The sequence below is a fragment of the Lissotriton helveticus genome, chromosome 6 (assembly GCF_964261635.1).
Source record: "Lissotriton helveticus chromosome 6, aLisHel1.1, whole genome shotgun sequence".
In the NCBI taxonomy this organism is placed as follows: Eukaryota; Metazoa; Chordata; class Amphibia; order Caudata; family Salamandridae; genus Lissotriton; species Lissotriton helveticus.
In genome coordinates, this window is record NC_136067.1 from 351,694,706 (window position 1) to 351,718,067 (window position 23,362).

The window sequence follows — 23,362 nt, forward strand, 5'->3', positions numbered from 1 at the left end:
AATCCATAAGAATCGCATTCGGAACGCGCAGTCCGCTTTGTCCGTATGGATCGAAGCATCATTTTCCGACCCAGCAAGTACGATTCGTCTAGTCAACACTCAGTACGACTCTTTTTTTGCGAGAGCTCAAAACGTCCGTAAAAGCAGAATTTGACTCGAAATGTGTGCGAAACGGACCCCGGCACGGTGTGTTCACCTCATGATTGTAGGGGTACGGTTCATACACCCTATGATCGTAGGGGTACGGTTCATACACCCCATGATCATAGGGGTACGGTTCGTACACCCCATGATCATAGGGGTACGGTTCGTACACCTACGATCACAGGGTGTACGAACCGTACCCCTACGGTGTACGAACCATACCCTATGTGATTGTGTGGCTCTCCATACGAATTGCTCATACGCGACGTTTACCGTACGAATCACGTACTCATTCCCTGGTACGGATCATACTTGTCGGGTTGTACGGCATGTTTACGATTCGTACGGTTCACTTTCAGGGTCCGTATCGTACGGATTTTCCCTTGCTTTTTGTACGGTTCGCAACGATTCGGACATATTTTTTTACAACGGATCGTACTACGCGATTCGGACGGATTTGTACGATTCAAACGGAAAAAGGCTACAAATTCGAATCGTCGTTCGGATTTGTTTCCCGAATCGGAATAGACCCCCAAATGTACTTCCATATTTAAAATAAGTAATTATCAATTAAATACATATTATTAATTAAAAAACAAGTTAAAACACTTACAAATCAATTACCTTGCCACCCTTTGCCCCTATAAACCCCACAACCCACACCTAAAATTATAGACACAATTCCCATATTTAATTTTAAATTAATGAAATAATATTAACAACTAATTATCAATAAATTAAAAATAAATTACTTCCCGCACTTTACCCCTATAAACCCCACAACCTGCACCTAAAATTAATTAAACAATTTCCATATTTAATTTTTCAAGAAATTAATTAATAGTAGCTAACAAAAAAATTATTAATTCCCGCCGTAAACACTATAAAATCTCAATTAAATAAAATATTATTATAAAGATATCATTAATTTATTAGAATTAAATTACTTCCCACGCTATTCCCCTATAAACTCACAACCCACTACAGAACTAAAATACACAAAATGTAATTCTAATAAAATTGATAACAAATACATCACATACATTTAAAATATATACTAAAATGGATAACACTAATTAAAAAATCGATATTTAAAATAACTATATGTTTGCAAACAATGTTATTGACTTCTATATTTTTTTAAACAATACTTCTTACCTACAGATCTATATTCTTGACCACGATATTCTTGCTGTCCATATTTCAAATTGTCGATTTAGGACTCGATATTTCTGCAGTTTGTAATTTCCAACTTGATATTTTGTCTGCACACCCACTGAAAGCATGCAGATTGTCCAATTACCAGAGATCCCTGACGTAGTACACACAGCACGGTCCACAAATAGCACTCCACAAACAAATCTCCAATTTGTACCAAAACAATAATCCACTAAATGTCCATTCCACAAGTGTGATCCTCATTGGTGGTGCTTGTTCTCCGCTCGTCACCATATTGTTGAGTACGAGGAGTCGCAGGAGTATTAAATACATGTGCTATACTCTTAAAAGGAAAACACCCCTTGTTACATGTCTTCCTGCTCCGGTAGCCGCTCACCAACTACCTGCACCATGCCAAGGCATCTACCAGATGTTCTAGAATGGAGCATCGTGATCAAACCATTGAGCGCTGCTATCAAACATCAGTACACAGCAACTATGCATAATGTGGCTGCTGATCCTAAACATTTGTTACTAAGGCAAGCTAGTCTATAGTTATCAAATATGCAGATTTGGTCTGGCCTAAAGACAGCGTTACCTATATGCCACTCTCATCATTCTAAGGAAAATTGAAGCTTAATTGTGCTTTGGTCAGTTTTCTTTGCAATTGGTTAATTTGACTGTCAATACAAATTGGTTCAGACAAAAGATAACAGAGGTGAAACGTGGAAATGATCCAGTTCTCATTAGTCTTTTGTTTTCTTGGCAGTGTCACCTTAAATTTTGTAACAGGACATTTAAGTAAATTCACTGATTCACTGGCTATGGGCTGTGATACAATTATTGTTAATTTCTTGTGTAAAGAATGTATTTGAAACTTGTAATCAAATGTTTTGCCCAAGCAGTTGTTCATGGAATGCTTTCTGTTCACTCATTTATGGATGCTCTTTTTCTGAGGTTACAGCTCTGGCCTGGAACAGACTACCACCTGAGTTATGCCTCGAGCTAAATATCTTAATATTAGGCTTTGCCTGGAGCCATTGAGTATTTGATCTGCTATAAAGCGTGTATTAGTTTGCTATCGCCAGGGCAGCCTTGGGTAATTGCACTCTCTATAAAACTAATAAATAAATAAGGTTTTTAAATGTGTGCACTTTAGACTTTGTGTCAACTATACCATTTAAAAATGGATAACATCATCTGAGAGGAAAAGAACGTTTTCCTTTGTGACATAGTTATCTGTGAGTTTTACAGCTCACACTTTTTGCTGTTCTTGCCAATCTCAACCTGTGCTCTTTCTTCTTGTGGCTTCCTAGCGACTCTCTGCTGCTCAAATTAATCTTAGTTCATCTGCTACCTTACCATCATTGTTTTTATAGCACAGACCATTATTGTCTTCTGCTGTGCGTTACACATACCACATGGTACCCACAAAAAAGTGGATCATTATTTGGTTAGGTGACTACCTACCTCAAGGAATAATAACACTTCTTGTCAGGGTCACTAAATTAACCTTCGCTCAACCCCCTATTACCTATGATGCAACACAGGCAGGCTTAACTTAGGGCAATGCGTAACATATTTATGGCGCATCAAAGCAGTAAACAATCTGAAACACTAAGCAATAAAAATTCCGAACTAGGGCGCCTATTAGGATGGCAGACGGACCTGCGTCCGCCAGCCACCCCCGAGGTGGAGGGACCGTCCGCAGGGGCAGCGGCGGTCCCTCCGGTGCAATTAGGATGTGACTGCCATCCCGTATATTTAACCTTGCGGCGGGTGCAGCTTGAAGCAGCACCCGCCGCAAGGTTAAAAAAGCATGATTTGCATTTGCATGTACAAAGCGGCAGGCACCGCGCGGTGCCTGCCGCATTGTTCATGCAAATGCAGGGGGGTACCAAAGGTACCCCCCATGTGCACCTCCCACCCCCTTCACCCAGGGGGCCCGCAACGGGCCCCCTAAGAAAAGACCGTATGCCTTTCCATGGCGGCATGTCCTGAAGCTCATCCTAATTTGGCTTGCGGTGTCTGATAGACACCGCCACCATATTAGAGCTTTTCCGCCACGGTCGAAAGGCGACCACGACGGAAGAGCGGCGGACGGTCTTCCCGTCCGCCGATGACCCCCCAGCCATCCTAATGTGGCGGGGGGTCTTTTTATTTACTGCAGCGGTGAATCCGCATCCTCCGGGCCGGCGGTGGCTTCCGCCGGCCCGGAGGATGCGGATTCACCGCAATCCTAATCGACCCCTAGATTAGAAAAATACAGTAACATTTAATAAATCACCAAAACAACAAAAATCAAATGAGAGGAATCAAAGATATGAATTTTTTAAATTTTTAGTAGAAATAGCACAAAAAAGCACTAAGCTCCAATGACCATCTATGGAAGCAGCAGACTGAGCCCTAGGTGAAATTTGAGGATGACACAGATAGAGCCCAGATCAGATACAACAAGTGGATTAGTTCCAGCGAAAGACTTTAAGTAAAAATATAAATAAAGTTTCTAAGTACCACTTCAGAAAGGGACTTAGGGCCCCATTACGATGGCGTGCGGACACTGTAACGGAAAATGGGACCGACCACCAGAGTTGCGGCGGTCCCACCAAGCCAATTAGGATGCGGTGGTCCCTCAAGGCCAATTAGGTTGCACCCGCCACACTGACAGGCGCATTCTGGCCTTTAACATGTGGATGGTGCTGCTGGGTGCATCTCTGGCCGCAATGTTAAAACTGCATGGTTTGCTTTGCCATACACAAGGTGACAGGAACTGCGCGGTGCCTGCCACCTTGTGTTGGCATGCACAAAGTAACAGGTACCGCACGGTGTCTGCCACCTTGTTTATGGCAATGTGTGGGGGTACCATAGGTACCCCCCAAGTGCAGCCCCCCATCACCCCTCCCCCCACGGGCCCCCAAAGAAATTTCTGACGGCCTTTCCATGGCGGCATCTCCGCTGTGCAAAGTCCTTTAAATTTGCACATCATAATATGGATGGTGTTGCCTGCTCGGCACCGCCACCATATTATGCCCCAGAGCTGCCATGACAGGCAATGGTGAAAAAGCGGCAGATGGTCTTTCCATCCTCCGCAGTACCCCCCGCAATACTAATACGGCGGGGGGTAAATCAGGTACAGATGGCGGGCGGATCGCCACCGCCAGCCCGCCGGTGGCGATCCGCCCGCCAACATAATAGGCCCCTATGTCCATTTGTTAAAGGATTGACATTTCTTCTAAGTCTCAAATCAGAATGGGACTTAGACAATCAATCAATCAATATAATCCATTCAGCACAAAAAGACTATAAAAGAATCATAAATAGATCACACATAAAAAGATCACATCCAACATAGGGGCATAAATAATGTAAAGTGCAATGAACAATAAAGTGCTAGAAGCATAAATATAATTTTCCATAGTTAAAACTTTTTCCATTTATCAATATAGTATTAAGTATTACCCGGCCGGCGTGGCGTTGCTGCGCCTCATGGTGAACACCGAGGTATGTTTTCTGATTATGCCAAGTTTACGGTGTTTATGTGCTGCGATTGTATTACAATGCTTGTTCGGATTACACCGTTCTTTGGTTTGTGGGGATGGGTTTTGCCTCGCCAGGGTCAGGGTAAGGCTGGGTGGTGGATGGTGGGGGGGGGACATTTGCTGTTTCTTTATAGTCTTTCACGTATTGCTACACAGGTCAATGGTACATGGTGCTGGGTTAGATTGAAAAGCCACATGCTTGTTGTGATATTCATTGGATGGCACAGTTAGGCTGGCAGCCCGGTGCTTCGGGGCTATCTTTGATGTCCTGGAATGTCAGAGGGTTGAATAACACTCGGACAAGACGGCAGGTTCTCAATTATATTGCTAGACATAACATCGACATAGTTTACATGCAGGAGACTCATTTGTCCAAGTCCGATGCGCGGCCTATGGCGGCAAGCTGGGGGTCCCATAGATATTTTTCTAATTACAGCAGTTATGCGACAGGTGTGGCCATATTTATCCATAAAAGAGTTCCTTTCTCTCTATACAGGGTTATGGCTGATGGGGAGGGCCGCCTTTTGATAGTTGCAGACTCTCTGCTGGGACACAATGTGGCTCTGGTGGGCATATATGGTCCGCACATAGTCTCACCTGAATTCTACCATGTGTTGTTAGATCCTACTAGGCAATTCTCACTGGTTGATATTGAACGCACACATCACCCATCCCTCACTTCTTAGACGCATTATTCTGGGTTCCACAACACCTGGACTAGAATAGACTACTGGTTGGTCTCACCGGGAGTCGCTGCTTTGTTCAGTGGGTTAGATACGATGACAGGGACATTCTCGGACCATTTCTCCTGTCATACTTCATTCCGAGGCCTGGGGAATATGGGAGACAACGGCGTTTTCCTGGGAAGGCACTTCAAGTCCTGGTGTTTCTTGAGGAGGTGAGGGAGACCATTGAGGACTATTTTGAGATTAACACAGGGTCGGTAGATACCTGGTTGGTCCTTTGGGAGGGTTTTAAGGCCTATATCAGGCGGGTTTGTATAGTTAAGAATGCAGGGGTCCTGAGAGATCTACGATCCACTTTAAGTCGCATGAGAAAGAAATTGCAGCCCTAGATTTGGTATTGCTAGAACATGTGTCAGAGGCCGGCGAAGCTCGACGGTTAGCTTTGATGATGGAGTTTCGGGAGGCACACACACTCCGCCCTCCGCACAGCAAAGCCTATATCACTGAAATCTGAGGCCCGAATGACCCGGTGTTACACACTTTAAAACTATGTACACCTCTAGAATTACCGGGGACCTCCGTGAACAAGGAGAGTACCTAGCAGAAATTGCTCTGGTTTATCTTGAAAGGCATATGCAGGACTTCCTTGCCACCCCAATATCCCAGGAAAGTGTGGTGGAGGCGATTGATGTGCTTAAAGGTTCCTCGGCGCCCAGCCTTGATGGGTTCTCCACAGATTTTTACAAAGCATATAAAGATATATTGGTTCCGCGGTTGATAGAGGTGTATGCGGAGGCACTTGAAGTTGGAATCCTTCCGCCAACTTTTAGAGAGGCTGTCATTATCCTTCTCCCCGAGTCTGGCAAGGACCCTTCACTTTGCGGCTCCTACCAGCCATTGTCCCTGCTAAATCTTGATTATAAAATACTAGCCAAAGTGATCGGTCATCCGGCTGTCTTTATTGATGGAATAAATTATTTCGCCGGCTCAGTCTGGCTTCGTCCCCCATAGGTCCACCTCACTCGATTTGCGGACCTTGTTTACAGTACTACATAGAATAGACCCCAATACCCCGGCCACTGCGGTGCTCCTTGACGCCGACAAGGCATTTGACTCCCTTGAGTGGCCCTTTTTTCTTTCGGTGATGCGCCGTATTGGTGTTTTGTCTCTACGGCCGCCCTTCTATACATGGAACCCACAGCTAGACTGCGCCTGAATGGTACAATCTCCCAGTCTTTTTGTCTGTCCCGCGGTACCCGTCAGGGCTGTCCCTTGCCCCATTGCTTTTCATTTTAGCGATGGACTCTTTGGTGCAGCATTTTCAAGAGAAACATTTGCACCTTGGTTTGCAGTTTCAACCCTGCCATCTTTTGGTGTCACTGTATGCCGATGATACTGTTTTGTACGTTTGGCAACCCCACTTAACCTCAAACCCCTTATTAGCGAAATTATTTGATTTGGCAGATTCTCCGGTCTTAGTGTTAACTGGCACAAGTCCGTGATTTTTCCGTTAACAAACAGTACGGTGGCATGGGAATGTGAATTTCCGTTGGAGTGGTGCCATGACGCGTTCAAATATCTCGGGGTTTATGTACATTTAAATGCAGCTGCTATCATTAGATTAAACTATGGCCTTGCGATTAGCTCGTTGGAATCACAAGTAGAGAGGTGGTTGCGGATGCCTTTGTCGATGGCGGGTAGAGTGGCCATTGTCAAAATGGTAGTCCTCCCAAGATTTTTATATCTTTTTAACAACATTCCCATTCCTCTTACCCAGTCATTCTTTTTACAGCTGCGGCAACTTATTTTGCGATTGGTATGGGGCGGCAAGAGAATATTGGTGAACTGGCAGACTCTGACACTGCCGTATGAGCGGGGCGAGTTTGGGGTCCCGGATATGTATTTATGCTTTTTGACCACGCAGTGTTGCTATTCCTATGCTTGGTACCACCCAGACGCCCAAATCCCCTATTTAAGCCAGAAGCGGATTTGGTACTTCTGCAGAAATTATCCACAGTTTTACCTAAAAGGATCCCGAGGGACCCGCAGGATGTTCAGACGGTATCCACCACCAGCTGGGCATGGGAGAAGCTATGTCGACTATTGGGGTTAGACCTATTATATTCCCCGGCATTGCCACTCCCTAACCCTCCATTGCTCCCCATTACAGGTGAAACATTAGTGCAGCGCACATTGGCGAAATTTCAAATTCACACGATAGGTGACCTTTTCCCCGACAACCATATTTTCTAAGTGTCGGAGAAGGAGCAGTTTCAAGATTGCTCCTTTATGGATGTCTTTGTGTTGCGACGTATGCATTCCCTGTTGCGGACTTCCTTCCCCACATTTCTGGTTGATCCTGAACCGGCCTCTCCGCTGTCGGTAATAATCGAAAGTCCAACTGGCGCACATTTGATTTCCAAACTGAATAAATGGTGTATCATGGATCGCCCCTTCTCTGACATTAGAAATCGCACAGCATGGGAACAGGTTTGGGCCGCCCTATTGCTGATGATCAATGGGAGCAATGCTGCAGGGTCACGAGGGAGGTGTCCATGAACAGTACGCATAAGTTGCTACATTTCAAATGTCTCCGCAGGATGTACCACACCCCAGCTTGGTCCCACAAGATAGACCCACCCTTCTAGGCCTCACCAGTGCCAGAAATGTTCTGCTTCACATGCAGACTTTGTTCATCTCTCCTGGACCTGCCCAAAGTTACAACACTACTGGGTACAGAAACACGCCACACTGGGAGACATGCTTTCTATGACACTGGTTCCTACATCAGAAAATGCACTGTTGGGCTATATGGTTAATTTCCCCAAGAAGGTCAGAAGGTTTGCAGCACTTGGATTCCTGTTGGCCAAGCGGGAGGTGGCATTGCTATGGGGCAGTAGAAAAGCCCATACCTTACAGGCATGGCTGCGCAGTTTGGAGTACTGTAATGTGAACTGCGAGGAATATGCGACCCTTGTACCCAGTTCTTCGCGACCTATAGACATATGGGGCCTGAACAGTGCATATATTAAGAAAAAACGCAGTGGAGCGAACGTGCAGGTTGCAACGGTATTGATCCCCAAGGGGTTGGCTAGGAGATATATAAAGAATTGTATTGGTATGACATGGTATTTCTTCTGTGATATGCATATGTCACTATGGTTCGGGTGGAGTATGAATTGGGGCGGCGGGACTGTGAAGGATTGTCAGATATACCTGCAGGATGGTTGGTAATGTGACTCGGCCTGCATCCCTGTTCAATTTTTTACTGTTGCCATGGGTTCTAACATGTAAACTTATATTGCGTTACAATTGTATGTGAAGGCGCCTTATCAATGAACCGCTGTGAGCATTGCTTTTTGACATGTATGTGTAAAACTAAAAAAAAAAAAAAAAAAGGGCTCTAGCATAACATCCTACTCCATAGAGATATGGTTTTTACGCAGCCACCGGGCCTCCTCCCGTCTTATAGCTGCACTCTGTACTTCACTGTGCCAGGTGTAGATTGCAGGGGATTTTATTGATTTCCACCTCATGGTTATGGACAGTTTTGCTATAATGAGGGTGAGATCTAGTGTTAAACTTGGCATCTTTTGGCGTGTTTCCCCTGAGTTTTTGCTTTCTGACTCCCATTTTTTTACTCTGTTTTGGCTGGCATAGCGTTTGTGCACAATTTTCGCACTGCTGATCAGTGGTAAAGTGCAAGTGCTCCTGTAGTAAATTGTGTTATGGATTGGTGTTTCCATGATGGGATATTTGATTTATGTGTCAGTCCCTAGTAAAGTGCACGGCGTGTGCCAGGGCCTGTAGATCAAATGCTGTTGATGGGCTGCAGCGGTGGATTGTGCCACCCATCCAAACAGCCTGTAAATGTGTCTCTGGCCTGTCATTGCAGAGCCTGTGCGCAGTCTAGTACTGCATGTTGACTTGGCAAGTGCACCCACTTGCCAGGCCCTAACCTTCCCTTTTCTTACGAATAACTGACAGAATATCAACGGACAAAATATCGACCTACAGACAAATCGACGCTGGAATATCGAAGGCAAGAATATCGACATCCTATCTACAACATGGTAAGTACAAAAATATCGGAAAAAAATACCGATGTTAAAAATATCATAATTAAAAATATCTGGGTTTTTTTGTATTTAAAAAAAGTGTAAAATAAAGTAAATAATACTTATAAAGCAAATAAACATAGTTAAAAATGTTTAATAATGTTTAAAATTAATAAATAATACATATACAATAATATAACATTAATTAAACATATACATAAAATATATAGTATATACTTACCTAATAATACGTTTTAATAATTATTTTAATAACTCATAAATTATTTAAAAAATGATAAATTACAAATACATTTAAACCTAAAACAATACCATAAATAAAAAGTAAATAATTATAGTTAATACATAAAAATTTTTAAAATACTTTCAATAATTTACAAATTATTATTATACTACATTATTAAAAATAATTATAACAATATTAAATAGCTAAATAAATAAAAGTACTATTCAAAGTCCCCAAAAAACTACAGTAATGATAACATTGGGTGCTACAGTAGGGAAAGCATTGGATAGCGTAGGGGTAAAAATTACTATTCCAACTCCAGAGGGGGCAACAGTAAAGAAAGTGTTGGATAGCGTTGGGATAAAAATTACTATTCCAACTCCAGAGGGTGTAACAGTAGGAAAAGCATTGGATAGCGTAGGGGTAAAAATTACTATTCCAACTCCAAGGAGTGCTCCAGTAGGGAAAGCGTTGGATAGCGTAGAGGTAAAAATTGCTATTCCAACTCCAGAGGGGGCAACAGTACGGATAGCGTTGGATAGCGTAGAGGTAAAAATTACTATTCCAACTCCAGAGGGGGCAACAGTAGGGAAAGCGTTGTATAGCGTAGGGGTAAAAATTACTATTCCAACTCCAGAGGGTGTAACAGTGGGGAACGCGTTGGATAGCATAGGGGTAAAAATTACTATTCCAAATCCAGAGGGTGGAACAGTAGGGAAAGCATTGGATAGCGTAGGGGTAAAAATTATTATTCCAACTCCAGAGGGTGTAACAGTAGGGAAAGCGTTGGATAGCTTAGGGGTAAAAATTACAATTCCAACTCCAAAGAGTGCTACAGTAGGGAAAGCGTTGGATAGCGTACGGGTAAAAATTACTATTCCAACTCCAGGGAGTGAAACAGTAAGGAAAATGTTGGATAGCGTAGAATTTAAATATAACATACTTATAAATAATTTTTGTATTCTAAAATAATAAATAATTCATTTTTTTAATAAATCTACATCATTTACAATTAATAATTATTAAAAGCAATTAGAATTGATTAATTAATTAACAATAAATTAACAATAAATACCAATAAATATAAATTAATAAATATTAGTCACCAAATAATAAATATTAAACAATAACATATTTTTCAATACAAAAATAATAATTATTCAAAATTAATTCACAATTAAAAATTATAAAACAATAAAGATATTTTTCATTTCAAATAATACTTTTTATGAAACATTGATTACCAATTAATTAACAATAATTTCCAAATAATAAAATGAATTACCAATTAAAAATATGAATTACCAATGAACCAAATTATTTACCAATTAAAAAAGGTAATTACCAATTAAAAAAAATATTTACCAATTAAAAACATTAATTACCTATTAAAAATGAATTATCAATTAAAATAATTAATTGCCAATTAATAATTAATTATAACTAAAATATTTATCCATACCAATAAATACATAAAAAACATTAATTATTTCCATTAAATTAATTCCCACCTAATTCCCCTATAAACCCACAACCCGCTGTGGTGCTAAAACATAATATTTACTTAAAAATAAAATTATTAATATATAAAAATAGTACACATATAATTTAAAACAATTAAAATACTTAACAAAAACATATTACACATACATAATAAAATACATAACAATAATACATATAACGATATTAATAACACCGAGATTAGTTACATCAATATATATGCTCTCGATATTACTAAGTTCGATATTACATACATCGATATTAAAAAAATCGATATTACTTACCTTAGGGTCGATATTCTGTCCAACGATATTCTTGACCTCGATATTCTATACCTTCGATATTTCCAACTCAATATTTTTGTAGGTCGATATATAAAACTCGATATTTAGACTGTGCACGTTTCTTACATGTCAGCCACCCCTAAAGTAGGCCCAAGGTACCCTTGTGGGCAGGGTGCAGTGTATGTCAAAGGTAGGACATGCACTGGTGTGGCATGTCCTGATAGTGAATTACTGCTAATTTCGTTTTTCACTTTTGCAAGGCTACCTGTTCCCCATAGGACAGAATGAGAAGTTAGTTTATAACATCTTATAAACATAATTGACCCTGGGAACTAGGTAGGAAAAGAAAGTTTAGTATGCCTGTACTCAGTATCAAAGGATGCAACTTTTACTGAAGGTGATTTTTACATTCAGGGGCTGACTCCGATTCGTTAAAATCCCTTACAAATAGCCGTACGGAGCATATTTCCCGTACGGATCGCACCCTGAAACATCTCCTTTACGTACGATGAAGTACGATTTGGATCCAACGCAGATCTCCGTACGATTCGTACCAAAAAATATACGACTGGAATGTACGTACGATTTGTATCCGGAAGAGGCATTACGTGACGTCCGTACGTAAAGAAGCAGCGGTTTCCAGCCCAGCAAGTACGATTGTCTCTGCGACACTCCGTACAACCCTTTTTCTATGAGAGCGCAAAACGAACGTAAAAGCAGAGTCCGGCCCGAACCCCATCCCTGGTACGCAACATACACGCCAAGAACCCCATCATCCGTGTCATTCCAATCCTGTACGCCTACGACCTGGTGCACAGAAACCGACGACGGCGCATACGGTGAGCACAATGTACCGCAACAACGGAAGTGTACTTGTTCAGTGCATCTCACATGCACGCGTATAGCACCATTGCAATAGTGATGCGATGCCCACACGCACCATGAATGTTAGGGAACGTTGCGTTTCACGCGCTAACCTATGGCACCATGACAATTGTGATACGAGGCACACACACACCATCAACCCCATGTGGCCAACAGTATGGGGTGGGTGCACATGACTCCCAGCAGTGCCCAACAGTATGGGGGTGGGTGCATATGACTCCCAGCAGTGCCCAACAGTATGAGGGTGGGTGCACAAGACTCCCAGCAGTGCCCAACAGTATAGGGGTGGGTGCACAGGACTCCCAGCAGTGCCGAGACATATGAGGGGTGGGTGAACATGACACCCAGCAGTGCCCAGACATATGAGGGGTGGTTGGACATGACTCCCAGCAGTGCCCAGACATATTAGTTGTGAGTGCACATGACTCCCAGCAGTGCCCAACAGTATGGAGGTGGGTGCACATGACTCCCAGCAGTGCCCAACAGTACGGGGGTGGGTGCACAGGACTCCCAGCAGTGCCCAATAGTATGGGGGTGGGTGCACAGGACTCCCAGCAGTGCCCAGACATATGAGGGGTGGGTGCACATGACTCCCAGCAGTGCCCAGACATATGAGGGGTGGGTGAACAAGACTCCTGCAGTGCCCAGACATATGAGTGGTGGGTGCACAGCACTCCCAGCAGTGCCCAACAGTATGGGGGTGGGTCCACAGGACACCCAGCAGTGCCCAACAGTACGGGGGTGGGTGCACAGGACTCCCAGCTGTGCCCAATAGTATGGGGGTGGGTGCACAGGACTCCCAGCAGTGCCCAGACATATGAGGGGTGGGTGCACATGACTCCCAGCACTGCCCAACAGTATGGGGGTGGGTGCACAGGACTCCCAGCAGTGCCCAGATATATGAGTGGTGGGTGCACATGACTCCCAGCAGTGCCCAGACATATGAGGGGTGGGTGAACAAGACTCCTGCAGTGCCCAGACATATGAGTGGTGGGTGTGCAGCACTCGCAGCAGTGTCCAACAGTATGGGGGTGGGGGCACAGGACTCCCGGCAGTGCCCAACAGTATGGAGGTGGGTGCACAGGACTCCCAGCAGTGCCCAGACATATGACTGGTGGGTGCACATGACTCCCAGCAGTGCCCAGACATATGTGGGGTTGGTGGATATGACTCCCAGCAGTGCCCAGACATATGAGTGGTGGGTGCACATGACTCCCAGCAGTGCCCAGACATATGAGTGGTGGGTGGATATGACTCCCAGCAGTGCCCAGACATATGAGGGGTGGGTGCACATGACTCCCAGCAGTGCACAACAGTATGGGGGTGGGTGCACAGGACTCCCAGCAGTGCCCATACATATGAGTGGTGGGTGCACATGACTCCCAGCAGTGCCCAAAAATATGGGGGTGGGTGCACAGGACTCCCAGCAGTGCCCAGACATATGAGTGGTGGGTGCACATGACCCCCAGCAGTGCCCAGACATATGAGGGGTGGGTGGATATAACTCCCAGCAGTGCCCAGATATATGAGGGGTGGGTGTACATGACTCCCAGCAGTGCCCAGACATATGAGTGGTGGGTGCACATGGCTCCCAGCAGTGCCCTACAGTATGGGGGTGGGTGCACAGGACTCCTAGCAGTGCCCCACAGTATGGGGGTGGGTGCACAGGACTTCCAGCAGTGCCAAACAGTATGGGGGGTGGGTGGATATGACTCCCAGCAGTGCCCAGACATATGAGGGGTGGGTGCACATGACTCCCAGCAGTGCCCAACAGTATGGGGGTGGGTGCACAGGACTCCCAGCAGTGCCCGACAGTATGGGGGTGGGTGCACAGGACTCCCAGCAGTGCCCAGACATATGAGTGGTGGGTGCACATCACTCCCAGCAGTGCCCAAACGTATGAGGGGTGGGTGCACATGACTCCCAGCAGTGCCCAGACATATGAGTGGTGGGTGCACATGACTCCTAGCAGTGCCCAGACATATGAGGGGTTGGTGCACATGACTTTCAGCAGTGCCCAACAGTATGGGGGTAGGTGCACAGGACTCCCAGCAGTGCCCAACAGTATGGGGGTGGGTGGATATGACTCCCAGCAGTGCCCAACAGTATGGGGGTGGGTGCTCAGGACTCCCAGCAGTGCCCAATAGTATGGGGGTGGGTGCACAGGACTCCCAGCATTGCCCAGACATATGAGTGGTGGGTGGATATGACTCCCAGCAGTGCCCAACAATATGGGGGTGGGTGCACAAGACTCCCAGCAGTGCCCAGACATATGAGTTGTGGGTGCACATGACTCTCAGCAGTGCCCACACATATGAGGGGTGGGTGCACATGACTCCCAGCAGTGCCCAGACATATGAGGGGTGAGTGCACATAACTCTCAGCAGTGCCCAACAGTATGGCGGTCGGAGTACAGGACTCCCAGCAGTGCCCAACAGTATGGGGATGGGTGGATATGACTCCCAGCAGTGCCCAGACATATGAGGGGTGGGTGCACATGACTCCCAGCAGTCTCCAACAGTATGGAGGTGGGTGGATATGACTTCCACCAGTGCCCAACAGTATGGGGGTGGGTGCAAAGGACTCCCAGCAGTGCCCAACAGTATGGAGGTGGGTGCACAGGACTCCCAGCACTTCCCAACAGTATGGGGGTGGGTGCACAGGACTCCCAGGAGTGCCCAGACATATGAGGGGTGGGTGCACATGACTCCCAGCAGTGCCCAACAGAATGGGGGTGGGTGGATATGACTCCCAGCAGTGCCCAGACATATGAGGGGTGGGTGCACAGGACTCCCAGCAGTGCCAAACATTATGGGGGTGGGTGGATATGACTCCCACCAGTGCCCAACAGCATGGGGGTGGGTTGCACAGGACTCCCAGCATTGCCAAACAGTATGGGGGAAGGGTGCACAGGACTCCCAGCAGTGCCCATCAGTATGGGGGTGGGTGCACAGGACTCCCAGCAGTGCCGAGACATTTGAGTGGTGGCTGCACATCACTGCTGGCAGTGCACAGACATATGAGGGTTGTTTGCACATGACTACCAGCAGTGCCCAGACGTATGAGTGGTGGGTGCACATGACTCCCAGCAGTGCCCAACAGTATGGGGGTGGGTCCACAGAACTTCCAGCAGTGCCCAACAGTATGGGGTTGGTGGATATGACTCCCAGCAGTGCCCAGACATATGAGGGGTGGGTGCACAGGACTCCGAGCAGTGCCCAACAGTATGGGGTGGGTGCACAGGACTCCCAGCAGTGCCCAGACATATGAGTGGTGGGTGCACATGACTCCCAGCAGTGCCCATACATATGAGGGGCGGGTGCACATGACTCCCAGCAGTGCCCAACAGTATGGGGTTGGGTGCACACAAGACTCCCAGCAGTGCCCAACAGTATGGGGGTGGGTGGATATGAATCCCAGTAATGCCCAGACATATGAGGGGAGGGTGCACATGACTCCCAGCAGTGCCCAACAGTATGGGGGTGGGTGCGCACAAGACTCCCAGCAGTGCCCAACAGTATGGGGGTGGGTGGATATGACTCCCAGCAGTGCCCAGACATATGAGGGGAGGGAGCACATGACTCCCAGCAGTGCCCAACAGTATGGGGATGGGTGCCAAGGTCTCCCAGCAGTGCCCATACATATTAGTGGTGGGTGCACATGACTCCCAACAGTGCCGAACAATATGGGGGTGGGTGCACAGGACTCCCTGCAGTGCCCAGACATATGAGTGGTGGGTGCACATGACTCCCAGCAGTGCCCAGACATATGAGGGTTGGGTGCATATGACTCCCAGCAGTGCCCAGATATATGAGGTGTGGGTGCACATGACTCCCAGCAGTGCCCAGACATATGAGGGGTGGGTGCACACAACTCCCAGCAGTGCCCAACAGTATGGGGGCGGGTGCACAGGTCTCCCAGCAGTGCCCAGACATATGAGTGGTGGGTGCACATGACTCCCAACAGTGCCCAAACATATGAGGGGTGGGTGCACATGACTCCCAGCAGTACCCAGACATATGAGTGGTGGGTGAACATGACTCCTAGTAGTGCCCAGACATATGAGCGGTGGGTGCACATGACTTCCAGCAGTGCCCAACAGTATGGGGGTGGGTGCACAGGACTCCCAGCAGTTCCCAACAGTATGGGGGTGGGTGGATATGACTCCCAGCAGTGCCCAACAGTATGGGGGTGGGTGCACAGGACTCCCAGCAGTGCCCAACAGTATGGGGTGGGTGCACAGGACTCCCAGCATTACCCAGACATATGAGTGGTGGGTGGATATGACTCCCAGCAGTGCCCAACAGTATGGGGGTGGGTTACAGGACTCCCAGCAGTGCCCAACAGTATGGGGGTGGTTGCACAGAACTCCCAACAGTACCCAGACATATGAGTGGTGGGTGCACATGACTCCCAGCAGTGCCCAGACATATGAGGGGTAGGTGCACATGACTCCCAGCAGTGCCCAGACATATTAGTGGTGGGTGCACATGACTCCCAGCAGTGCCCAGACATATGAGGGGTTGGTGCACATGACTCCCAGCAGTGCCCAGACATATTAGTGGTGGGTGCACATGACTCCCAGCAGTGCCCAGACATATGAGGGGTGGGTGCACATGACTCCCAGCAGTGCCCAACAGTATGGGGGTGGGTGCACAGGACTCCCAGCAGTGCCCAACAGTATGGGGTGGGTGGATTTGACTCCCAGCAGTGCCCAACAGTATGGGGGTGGGTGCACAGGACTCCCAGCAGTGCCCAACAGTATGGGGGGTACATCATCATCAGCATACTACAAATACATGGGGGTATGTGCATATCCCTAACTTGTGACTATAATGATAGTGCCAGAGCAACACATCACTTACAGCAGTGTCCGACTACCTGGAGGATGGATTGCTATCACACAATGTGTGACACACCATATGTGGGTGTGAAGTCAAATTCCACATGCATACCCACCCATGGAGGCTGCAGGCGAAATACACACCCTACCATCATGACACAATAGTGTATAGTCATGTACCAGCCCACCAAACAAAGAGAGCGAAAGGGAACACACACAGTCACGTACATCCCAGGGCTAATATGAATGTCCAGGTGTTGGTCAGACCACCAAGATGTAGTCTCTCATGGAAGGAATAGGGTTGAAACCCCTTAGATACATTGCACAAAATTGTGAGTCATGTGCCGAAATACCCTGCATAACAATTCCCAACATAGGGGTAGGCTGTGATAACACACATGCATAGTGGTAAAAAGGGTGAATGTGTCCATGAAGGCATTTGTACATACTCAAAACAAAAGCACAGTGAGTTTTAAGCATGGCACAGACTAATGAGCATGAGACATCTGTGAGCAGGCATGGCCATTGTTGAAGGGAACCATCACCAAAAAAGGAAATGTGCACACATGTTAGCACAACAATTGTGCAGCTGTCTGCAGTGAAGATCTCAGGTGTCACAGAGGAAGGAACACTCCTTGGGGCAATGTCTCTAGCCAAACTTAATCCACACAACCAATGATTAATTGCAGAGACATTTAATGGCACACAGATACCATGGTCCACCTCATGACCATCAACCAAAAACATCTTTCAGAACCCCAAAACATTACCATGACACCAACTCCAGGGCCCTCATCACCAACATCAAGTACCTGAAATGCAATAGTGTTGAACGTAAATTAAAAGGCTTTATTCAGCATGAACAAACAATATTTGCAAAAATGAGTCTCTGCTCGAATAAGGCCAATGGCCAGTCCAGACAATAGTCCTACTAGGGGGACATTGGTTAGGCCGTCTACCCCAACTTGCCTGCACATGGACCTGTTAATGGGATGTGGACCCTTGGGGGGCATCATGGGGGCAGGACCCGGCACCGCAAGGTCAGGAGTGGTAAGGGTAGGTGGGATGGGTGCAGGGGCGGACACATCCTCTACAGTGCAGTGAGCAGCGCCGAAGGTGGACTCCTACTCAGCGCTGAACACTGCAGCCAGTTCGGCCAGCCCAACTCCTACACCCGAGGACACAATTGGAGTGGAGGTAGAGGGCTGTGAGGGTTGCACACTGTCACTATGGCTGCGTGTATGTGGTTTATGCCCAGTCCCCTTGGGTGTGCCTACAGCCCCCTGAGTTTGCATGCCAGGAGGTGTGCGCTATGACGTTTGTGGATGTGTGCTGTCTGGGTCTGTTGTGGTGTGTGATGGTGTCTTCCTGCGCGTGCGTTGGAGAGGTTTGGGAGTGGGGAGTGTGGATGAGTCCGAAGGAGGGGGTGGCGGTCCGCTGCAGGAGGGAAACTGCTGCCATCAGTGAGGAGTCCATGGACTGAATTAACCACATACACGCACCTCTTTTAAAAGGTGCCAGCTTCTTTCTAAAAAGTGGAAATGTCGTTTTGTGTGCACTACCTTGTGAGACAACTATCATGCAGGTACATACGTGTCCTTTATGCAATTCGTCAGATTAACACATTCTAAACATGAAGAACTTTTAACAAGTGTTGTGAGTGTCAAGGTACAATCATTTATGTGACACAACTTGAAATATGTCAGTCCTCACATGGGCATCCATTCCCTGATGACACAGTTGCTTGCACATAAAACCTACTGGCTGTCATGTGGATTGGCACACATGTCCCAACTCTGGACAATGCTTAAGCTATTGGGCCAGCAATTGTGGTGAACAAAATCATTGCTGCATTGTGGACATACCGTTATTCCCAGGCAAAATGTCAACACAGAAGTGCGCACACTAAGACAAAACAGCGTTGCATCTGAACTACATACATGTGGCAAAAATGTATGAGCCTGAATCAAGTCTGAAACAAAATGACATAGTCTGCCAAGCCCCAACTGAAATCACTGGCCACCATCACAGGGGCAGTGCATGGTGATCATTGTTCAGCCAATTCTCGCCCACAGGTCAGACCTGGCAAGGCTAAATCAGGCAGGCCCATGTAGACCTCTCCTACACAACACCCCCATCCCTCAGTCAATGTGATTGATACAGCTTAAGAAGTGAGACCTCTGAATCAGGGTAACAAAAACTGTTCAGCAACAATTCCAAAAGTAACCCAAGCTCCCCTCGCGGGGCTGGCAATACATATTTGTGACAAACAACCATCAGCAGAGTGTTGTGAATAGGCACACAGGCACTGCCCAGTGTGAGTATGCACAAGCCAAATCTTGTATCCCTGTCCAGGGGACACATGTAGCAGACACAGGAAAATACAAACTATGCCAGGGACCGATGCCACAGAGGCAGACCCATGCTGAACCCACATAGAATGGGCACAGTGTTGGATGACACACATGATTAGGAGGCCAGGGTGTCTCAGGGGACTGTAGTGGGCGCACTGATCCGTGGGTGTGGAATGAGCTCACTGTAACATGAGCAACCGTCATGGCACTATGCATATCTCCCACTGATGTACATCATGTCTGAGAACACAACATGGGTCATGCATGCTGCAAGGGTGTGCAGTGGAAACCTCACACTCCTATGTTGAGACTCATCATCAGTGCAAACAAATTTGAAGCCCAAACACAGTGCACAGGTCATGGCACAGGCAAGGTCCCAACACATGTCAAGATCACCCTCCCACATGATGCGGAAATCAATGTGCAGTCTTATTTTCTTGCACCCTAGATGAACCTGTGCAAATGTGATTACACACAGACCAGGGGTGACATGTTAAGGAGGGGAAGGGATGAAAATGAGCACCAGGTGACTATGGGGAACCGAAAACACACTGCACATATAACCTGTCTGACCAAACACCCCAACTGTGGGAGTGTAGCCAGGCTTCAGAGTACCTCAAAAAGCCTGTGACACACAACACAACAAACAGCCATGTACCAACCCCCTCCTTGCTGCTGTCTCTCCTGCAACTGCCTATCGATGTCTGGAAACACGGCCGACAGGACCCGGAGCATGTGGAGGGTGAGGTGACGGCTGCCGCCATGCCGGCGTGGAGGTTCCAGCTTCAGCTGGACCTGGGCGATACGCCGGGTCCAGCACCGGATGTCTTGCCACCTCTTCTGCACATTGCGCAGCCGCCAGCGATGGCCTCCGCAGACCTGATGACCCTGACAATGTCCATCCAGATTTCCCCCTTCTCGTAGGCACTTACCTGTCAGGAAGAAAAAGTGAAACAACATCACTACACCTGCTCCATGTCCCAGAGACACACACTTGCACACCATTGATAATGTGAACAGGGCATAGGATGCTGACAGGACTTGCATCATTGTCCATGTGAATTTGGCCTGTGGGTAAGCCACAATGCACTAAATGGCATTGAAAGGCAACAGATGGCGTATCGGGTGCAACACACTCACTGATCATGGCACACACTGGGCAACACATGCAGCTGCAGGGTGTGGGACTGCACGTGCCAAGCAGTCACATATCCCACTCCACAGTAGAACCCTCAGCAGACCAGACAGACACACCCTGGCACAGATCACTCGCCTGTCACTGACAACAGCGGATACAACCCACACTTTGCACATGTGCCACTTGACAATGGGGTGGTACAAAAGGGGGTGGTGATGGACGGAGCATCTGAACCAATCAAACACACCCAGTCAAAAGATCTGGGTTTAATCCATCACTGTTCTTTAGCCCACTCTGCCACCCCAGTTCAGACATGGCTATATGCAAATCAGTCTGACCCTATGCCTCATGGGAACAGTCCAGCCCGTACTGCCAAGCCATGCCTTCCCTGGACCAGAAACACGCTTCCGAGGACCGGGTTCTGGCATTACAGCTTTCTTCAGCCCGGCTTGCTTGAATCCAGTGGCAAAGTGAGCAAGGGACTCACGTCTGAGCATATCCTGCCACACTTATGGCGGCCAAAAGCGGTAAAAAAGGGGGTGGTGATGGACGGAGCATCTGAACCAATCAAACACTCACACCCACATTCTGTCCATCAACTGTGTTTTTGCAATTTTCACCCCGAGTGTGCTGGGTATGCTCAGACGTGAGTCCCAGGCTCTCCACACCACTGGAGTCAAGCTATCCAGACTGATGAAGGCTGATAGCCATTAACCGGTCCTTGGATGCTTGATTCCGGTCTGGGAAAGACATGGCTTGGTAGTTCGGACTGGACTGTTCCCATGAGGCACAGGATCAGAGCTGATTTGCATATAGCCAGTGTCTAACCCAGGGTGGTGTGGAGTGCAAAAAAACGATGGATTTAGGCCCAGATCCTTGTACTGGGGTGAATGTATGACATTGTTCTACATTCTGTCCATCAACTGTGTTTTTTGCAATTTTCACCCCGAGTGTGCTGGGTATGCTCAGACGTGAGTCCCAGGCTCTCCACACCACTGTAGTCAAGCTATCCAGGCTGATGAAGAATGATAGCCAGAAACCGGTCCTTGGATGCTTGATTCCGGTCTGGGAAAGACATGGCTTGGTAGTTCGGACTGGACTGTTCCTATGAGGCACAGGGTCAGAGCTGATTTGCATATAGCCAGTGTCTAACCCAGGGTGGTGTGGAGTGTAAAAAAAACGATGGATTTAGGCCTAGATCCTTGTACTGGAGTGAATGTATGACATTGTTCTACATTCTGTCCATCAACTGTGTTTTTTTGCAATTTTCACCCCGAGTGTGCTGGGTATGCTCAGACGTGAGTCCCAGGCTCTCCACACCACTGGAGTCAAGCTATCCAGGCTGATGAAGGCTGATAGCCAGAAACCGGTTCTTGGATGCTTGATTCCGGTCTGGGAAAGACATGGCTTGGTAGTTCGGACTGGACTGTTCCCATGACGCACAGGGTCAGAGCTGATTTGCATATAGCCAGTGTCTAACCCAGGGTGGTGTGGAGTGCAAAAAAACTATGGATTTAGGCCCAGATCCTTGTACTGGGGTGAATGTATGACATTGTTCTACATTCTGTCCATCAACTGTTTTTTGCAATTTTCACCCCGAGTGTGCTGGGTATGCTCAGACGTGAGTCCCAGGCTCTCCACACCACTGGAGTCAAGCTATTCAGGCTGATGAAGGCTGATAGCCAGTAACCGGTCCTTGGATGCTTGATTCTGGTCTGGGAAAGACATGGCTTGGTAGTTCGGACTGGACTGTTCCCATGAGGCACAGGGTCAGAGCTGATTTGCATATAGCCAGTGTCTAACCCAGGGTGGTGTGGAGTGCAAAAAAACTATGGATTTAGGCCCAGATCCTTGTACTGGGGTGAATGTATGACATTGTTCTACATTCTGTCCATCAACTGTGTTTTTTGCACTTGACAATGGGGTGTCACAGGTGTCATGCTAGCTTTGCAAGTCAGGCACACAGCACTGCTTACTTGTTACATCAAATGGCTAGAGCTGCTGCATAGGCCATGCAGCAGTGGTGCAACACATCACATACACGCTCACCCAGATGACAAGGCACATTTACACACTTCAATGTCCATGAGGTTAAACACATCATTTGGACAATCTCACCACAGGTCCCCATAAGTCATAAACATCTGTGAGTACAGTCACCTGTCACTCTGGGGGGAACACTGTTCCACCTCAGGACATTTGGGAATAAAGCCACCAAGGTCTGACACGGCTGAATGTGTCATTCACTATGCATTGAATGTCACAGTAATCACAATGCAAGTGAGGAGTGAACACAAATCAACTACATCATGCTCTGCATGAGAGACACCGCCATGTACACCCCCTGGGACTCACTCAAAACCACATTGCATGTCTGTCCCACCAATACACAATGCCTTTTGTGACACTCACACAACAGGTGCACAGTCAAAGGTAGTGGAGTCAGCACTCACCTGCTCCCCTGCTCTCCCATACAGCTTGCTGTACTGTGGTAGGAGGCTATCCAGCAGGGCCTGGTTTTCCTCCTCA